This window comes from Pleurodeles waltl, chromosome 2_2, assembly GCF_031143425.1.
Source record: "Pleurodeles waltl isolate 20211129_DDA chromosome 2_2, aPleWal1.hap1.20221129, whole genome shotgun sequence".
Taxonomy (NCBI): domain Eukaryota; kingdom Metazoa; phylum Chordata; class Amphibia; order Caudata; family Salamandridae; genus Pleurodeles; species Pleurodeles waltl.
Window position 1 is genome coordinate 68,244,148 of NC_090439.1, and position 7,054 is coordinate 68,251,201.

General features: G+C 46.5%; 1 protein-coding gene across 1 annotated transcript in view; it reads right to left on the reverse strand.

Moving 5' to 3' along the window:
- LOC138280199 (tol-Pal system protein TolA-like) overlaps nucleotides 1–6,289 on the reverse strand; it is a 689,969-nt gene extending 683,680 nt beyond the window's left edge. Inside the window, exon 1 of the mRNA XM_069219461.1 lies at nucleotides 6,176–6,289. The gene's annotated coding sequence lies outside the window, so the exon portion shown is untranslated. The remainder of the gene's footprint in view (nucleotides 1–6,175) is intronic.
- Between the last annotated feature and the right edge of the window lie 765 nt (nucleotides 6,290–7,054).

Sequence of the window (7,054 nt, forward strand, 5' to 3'; positions counted from 1 at the left end):
GAGAAGGGGGTGCCCCGGTTCCAGTCTGCCAGCAGGTAAGTACCCGCCTCTTCGGAGGGCAGACCAGGGGGGTTTTGTAGGGCACCGGGGGTGGGGGGGGGGTCACAAGTTAGCACAGAAAGTACACCCTCAGCAGCACGGGGGCGGCCGGGTGCAGTGTGCAAACACACGTCGGGTTTTCAATTGAAATCAATGGGAGACCAAGGGGTCTCTTCAGCGATGCAGGCAGGCAAGGGGGGGGCTCCTCGGGGTCACTCCTGCACTGGAGTTCCGATCCTTCAGGTGCTGGGGGCTGCGGGTGCAGGGTCTTTTCCAGGCGTCGGGATCTGAGTCAGGCAGTCGCGGTCAGGGGGAGCATCAGGATTCCCTCTCCAGGCGTCGCTGTGGGAGCTCAGGGGGGACAACTTTGGTTACTCACAGTCTCTGAGTCGCCGGAGGGTCCTCCCTGAAGTGTTGTTTCTCCACCAGTCGAGTCGGGGTCGCCGGGTGCAGGGTTGCAAGTCTCAGGCTTCTGGCGGGAAACGCTGTTGTCTTTAAGTTGCTCCTTTGGAAACAAAGTTGCAGTCTTGGGTGAACAGGGCCGCTGTTCTCTGGAGTTTCTTGGTCCTTTTAGAGCAGGGCAGTCCTCTGAGGATTCAGAGGTCGCTGGTCCTGGGAAAAGCGTCGCTGGAGCAGTTTTCTTCCGAAGGGGGAGACAGGCCGGTAGAGCTGGGGCCAAGGCAGTTGGTGTCTCCGTCTTCTCTGCAGGGTTTTTCAGCTCAGCAGTCCTCTTCTTCTTAGGTTGCAGGAATCTGCTTTCCTAGGTTCAGGGGAGCCCTTAAATACTAAATTTAAGGGCGTGTTTAGGTCTGGGGTGTTAGTAGCCAATGGCTACTAGCCCTGAGGGTGGGTACACCCTCTTTGTGCCTCCTCCCGAGGGGAGGGGGTCACACTCCTATCCCTATTTAGGGAATCCTCCATCTGCAAGATGGAGGATTTCTAAAAGTTAGAGTCACCTCAGCTCAGGACACCTTAGGGGCTGTCCTGACTGGCCAGTGACTCCTCCTTGTTATTCTCATTATTTCCTCCTGCCTTGCCGCCAAAAGTGGGGCCGTGGCCGGAGGGAACGGGCAACTCCACTAGCTGGAATGCCCTGTGGTGCTGGAACAAAGGGGGTGAGCCTTTGAGGCTCACCGCCAGGTGTTACAGCTCCTGCCTGGGGGAGGTGATAGCATCTCCACCCAGTGCAGGCTTTGTTACTAGCCACAGAGTGACAAAGGCACTCTCCCTATGTGACCTGCAACATGTCTGGAGTGTGGCAGGCTGCTAAAACCAGTCAGCCTACACGGGTAGTTGGTTAAGGTTTCAGGGGGCACCTCTAAGGTGCCCTCTGGGGTGTAGTTTACAATAAAATGTACACTGGCATCAGTGTGCATTTATTGTGCTGAGAAGTTTTACACCAAACTTCACAGTTTTCAGTGTAGCCATTATGGTGCTGTGGAGTTCGTGGTTGACAGACTCCCAGACCATATACTCTTATGGCTACCCTGCACTTACAATGTCTAAGGTTTTGCTTAGACACTGTAGGGGCACAGTGCTCATGCACTGGTGCCCTCACCTATGGTATAGTGCACCCTGCCTTAGGGCTGTAAGGCCTGCTAGAGGGGTGACTTATCTATACTGCATAGGCAGTGTGAGGTTGGCATGGCACCCTGAGGGGAGTGCCATGTCGACTTACTCGTTTTGTCCTCACCACCACACACAAGCTGGCAAGCAGTGTGTCTGTGCTGAGTGAGGGGTCCCCAGGGTGGCATAAGATATGCTGCAGCCCTTAGAGACCTTCCCTGGCATCAGGGCCCTTGGTACCAGGGGTACCAGTTACAAGGGACTTACCTGGATGCCAGGGTGTGCCAATTGTGAAAACAAAAGTACAGGTTAGGGAAAGAACACTGGTGCTGGGGCCTGGTTAGCAGGCCTCAACACACTTTCAAAATCAAAACATAGCATCAGCAAAGGCAAAAAGTCAGGGGGTAGCCATGCCAAGGAGGCATTTCCTTACAAGGAACAAACATGAAGAGGAAGGAAAGCCAGTGAATAAGAAGCAAACAACAAAGTTAACCAATGGAAGTAGTATGAGGGCTCTCAGTCCACAGTAAGTTCTTGGTATAGCCCACAAAAGCTAATTAGCAACCAGTCAGCTAAAGGCTGTATGGAATGCAAGCCCTAAAAACATATGTGCTTCTACTGAAAACCCCAGTAGAGAAGAGGAAGGTTGTGTCATGCTCATCACTCAAAGGAGACCTTAGAATTGTGTAGGAAGCTTGTGTTATTAGTGACTTTGGCCTCCTCAGAACAGAACAACCACTAGCCTTCCAACTTAAAATATCTGGAATTTATTAGGAAGAAGGAAAAAGAAAGAAGGCTCAATACCCCCATAACCGTGTCTCCCTGTGGAGCTGGACTCAGTGGCCTCAGAGTGAGTGTAACAAATTGATGGTGTATTGCACCAGAAAGAAGGGAAACTTGATCATGATAATGACACAAATATACCTGCCTATACTAAGGATGATGTGAAGCACTGTCAAAAGACATATCATATCTCCACACCAAGGAATGGGAGAACTTGTTGGCTCCATATGTTAAAGGTAGACTAGATAAGTCCAGTACCACCATACAAGCTACCGGGGAACTCCCAGGACCCCAAGGGCAGCTCTGGGCGTCAATGGTAAACGCTGAGGAGCGATGTAGAGGCTATAAACTTCCAGGCCAATAAAATGGACATTCAGATCAGCCTTCTGAACACTCTGGCCATTTAAGCGGCAGGAATTGACAGAAAAAAACCTGAACACCCTGGTAAAAAAGGAACAGGACGAGGGGGCGCTCAAGAATTATATCACAGGTGTAACTGCTCCCCGGTTTTTGACATGTTAGCCTCATTACCAGAGGTGATGACAAACAAACCCATTGCGGTACTTGAAGGAAGTAGCCAATGGCAGATCTCAGTAGAGAAATATTTTGTACAAAGGGACAAGATTCAAAGGCAATAGTACCCCATTAGAAGGCAAAGTAGGGGCAAATTTATGGAACAGGCATCATTACATTGTCCAACTACAACACTTTATTCAGGATTTAAAGCAGTACATTGGTGTGTGTAAAGCTCTGGGGGTAATGGTCTGTGACTGGCACACATTTGAATGGGCGTTGGTTGGACTAAAACGAGAATACGGTACATGCTACCAGACAAGTATCTTTACCCAGCGGCAGTAACATTGTAGAGTTCTGCACATATCGGTAAAGGTGACTTACTGAACGACTATGTTTTAAGTTTTAAAAAAAAGACAATGTTTTAATAAAAAGAATATATGCAACGAAGTCATGTCAGACTTGTATGGTGTGTAAAGCTCTAGAGGAGATACAAAGTTCCACTGTACCCATCACCGAGAAGAAGCGGATGTAGTGAAAAAGAAGGCATGCTCAGAATTCAAGATTGGAAATTCTGTGCAGAAATAAAATTAACATTGGTTGACGCATTGCTGATTCGCATTTATGAGCATGAGAGATTCTCCTGGCACAAAACCAAAAATTGAGCTCCGTGGAGTAGTTACAGGGAGACCAATGAGAGAGGGGATGGGGTTCCAGAAAGCGAAATTACAGTTTATATGTCACACAAACTCATGAGAGACTACTGTTTTCCGTGACTCAAGCATTTCACAGATGGGAAATCAGGGAATTCCTTAAGTCTGATGGGTCACCAGTAATTCACAAAGACTTACTACTGCAACTGGCAAAAGCCTTAGCGTTACCTTCAAACGGATTGGTTCATTCCCTACCATGCACATTGTAGAGCGTGCAGTATGGTAACGGTACAGTACACATCCACACTAAAAGTGATCACATCAACAATACCAACAATTGCAGGTATCTCAGATGAGGATTTCAGAGATGAAATGGGATACTATTAGTCTGAACTAACAGAAACTGCAAAGTTCTTTTCTAAACAGGTAACAAAGAAGTGTACCACTGCAGCCCTCCAGCCTGGGCCCCTAGCAAATTGTCAATAAGTGTACATCAGCAATTTTAATCAGAAATTGAGAGACCCGAATTCAATAACCTCTTCTCAGGGACAATGAGTAGCCCCGCAGCGATAAAAGTAGATGGCAGGAAGCCATGGATCCACTTATCAGATGTTTGACTGGACCCTGCCATGAATCAGACATCTACACAGACAAAAGGAGAAAGGCGGAGAGCAGTGGATCAACTGTAAAAAACCCTCCCTCCAATGCAAAAGTGGAACACTTTCTTGAATCTGTAAAGACACAGAATTTTTGTTTTATTTTTCCTTTTGTGTATTTTTATTATGCTGCTTACCTTGCCCTTTTACAATGGCTAATGCCTAAGATTATGTCAAAATGTCAGGCACCTCCAGAGCGAAATAGCTACACATATCAATGTATCTCATAGCATCCATGGTAGTGTATTAGACAATATGTGATATCAACAGATGTCACAAATAGGACTGCAAAGCACCAATGAATCATACTTTCTACACTCATTGATACCCCCACACTACAGGGTCAAATAGATTACACTCAACTAGAGAGGTATTTACCTCCCCCCTGGGAACAGCCTTATGCCTCTTGCAAAGCTGCCTATGTAGGATTAAGACCCAAAGGCAGCCAAAATGTGCAGGTAGCACATTTTAGGATCAATGTCACTAAGTATAACACCCTAGTAGAAACATTACATATTCTCACAGATTGGCAGGACATTAAGGACCAAATAGGACAAATTAAGAAATGGCTTATCACAAGTACAAAGAATGAACATAAGCAGTTCTGGACTTATGCTTTTTAGCGGTGGCGCACCCGCCCACCGGGTGCAACAATTATTTAGTAAAGCCCTTATCCCCAGACTGTGCATGTAGGCCAGGACTCAAAATCATTGGATCAGTCTATGCCTATGATCAGCAGCTCCCCAATATCAAGTTTAAACGTAGGGCCATATCCCTATGGAATAGCAATGATATTAGTCAGGACGCAATAAGAAAGTGTGCACGTACATGGGCCAACAACAATGCACGATACACATGGGTGGATGATGCAGTAAACCCCAGGTCATTCATGAGATTAATATCTTTATGTTTCAGAGGGAATAGCATCATGAATGTAGGGAAAACACCAACTGCAATTCCACAATATACAACGCTGACATGCAGAGCTGAAGAAACTATTCTGGCATTGTGGGGAACTGCTACATACCCAGTTGCCACTGAACTGGAAAGGCCTCAACTATTTGGTCATCTTGCACACCACTTCCTGTGATGACAGGAATGCGCACAAATAGTCTAACCACTGACAATCGCTCGGGAAGAATTCCTACCCATCATTTTTCACCCACTGTACCACTCTAGACAAAGCCCTACCTTATGCAAATCAGTACTAAAAAAATGCTCCTTATGAGTCGTCCACCTCGAGCTGCTAGGCGAGGACCTCTTCAGAAGGGACCACTAGTAACTCCAGACAGCTTTCAGCCACACCGTGAAGTACATTTTGAATTCTATGACACAGCTGAGCAAGGGACCCATGTCTGGGAATACCAGTGGCCACGTACAGCATTAAATCCATCCCACAAAAGGTGATGGGAGGCATACTGGTAATCACTCGCGGTAGCATTACAAAACATAACGTTTTACCCACTGTGCTACTCTACACAAAGGTCCACCTTATGCAAATCGATACTGGCCCTGCTCCTAGTGTTCTATGTCAATATCCTAAATGACCAACCATATGCCCAGACGTGGGTCCCTTGTACCAAGTTGCACCTATCTGAAAAGGCACACTCATGTGGCAAAGGGTTTTGGGTTGGTTGTTTTCCGGTTCAGGGAAATATCAGACTTCGCTGTAGATAACTTAATTGTTTTAACTGCTACTTTTTAGCGAAAACGGTGAGGCTGCTGCGTCGCTTAGTTCAACTGACCTGTCGCGGTACAATGTGCAGCCGCGTGCCTGACCTCAACATGGCCGCAGAATTACGACTTCGCGCCAGGAAACTACGTTCCCGTGGCACAATACCCAAAGACGCGCGCGATCACGGAGCAGTGGGCTTGGATACTCTACGAATAAAAGCGAAGCACAAACCGGAGGAGAGTATGGCGGCCCTCAGAATTCAAATTGCACCGATCAAAAGTTCTCCTTACCTGTTCACAGCAACACGCGAACACTTTCTGAGGAGGTGCGCCAGAAGCTTAGGACCACAAACCTTTTCCGTGGCGCAGTGAAAATGGCCTCCCTCTGACTTCCGTTCTGTGCGGATAAGGCGTTGTCGTGACGTAAACCCATATCCACATCCGGCAGGCAGAGCGATCTAAGCTTTTCAGGAGAAAGGGAGACAACGGTCTCCAGGCAACTTGCGACGCGCTTCCCCGTTAGCGGCATACAGCTCAGGCTGGACTTGGCTGTAACGCGTTGCTTTTGGTGCCCCTGCAACGAGTCATATTTTTTTTTACCGTAATCCTAACGGTCATAAAAAAAATATGAAGTTCACTCAGAGGTTTGTTTCAAGAGGGTGGACACTTAGCGTAAACACCTTATTTAAATCAAACCTCCACATATTCTTCATTGGTAGTGAAAGGCAGTAGGAGAGGTCTCATTGCAGGACGTCTGTAGAATAAGTAGGGTGACCAGAATTTCAGAACAAAAAAAAAATTAAGTGAATGGACGTAGAAATGGCAATACATTTATATATTTAGCCGTTTATGCTTTTTTATACAGTGCGAACATTACGCAGGCCGCTTTACAATAGAACGAAAGAACATTATATGAGAAATTTAGAGTAACATGGTAGTGACAACGCGTCCCACCTTTGATAATTTAACTTCCACTGGGACTTGTTTTAGGCCAATGAACCTTTTGACCCTGATTGGAGACACCTTAAGACGAGATATCTATTCAGCATTTCAATCAATAGATCAATAACCTCATCAATATTCACAGTAGCAAATCAATCAAATTAGTTAATGGCATTAATAAAAAGTGAAACACTACATGACCTTTCAGCCATGAATAACCACATAAAT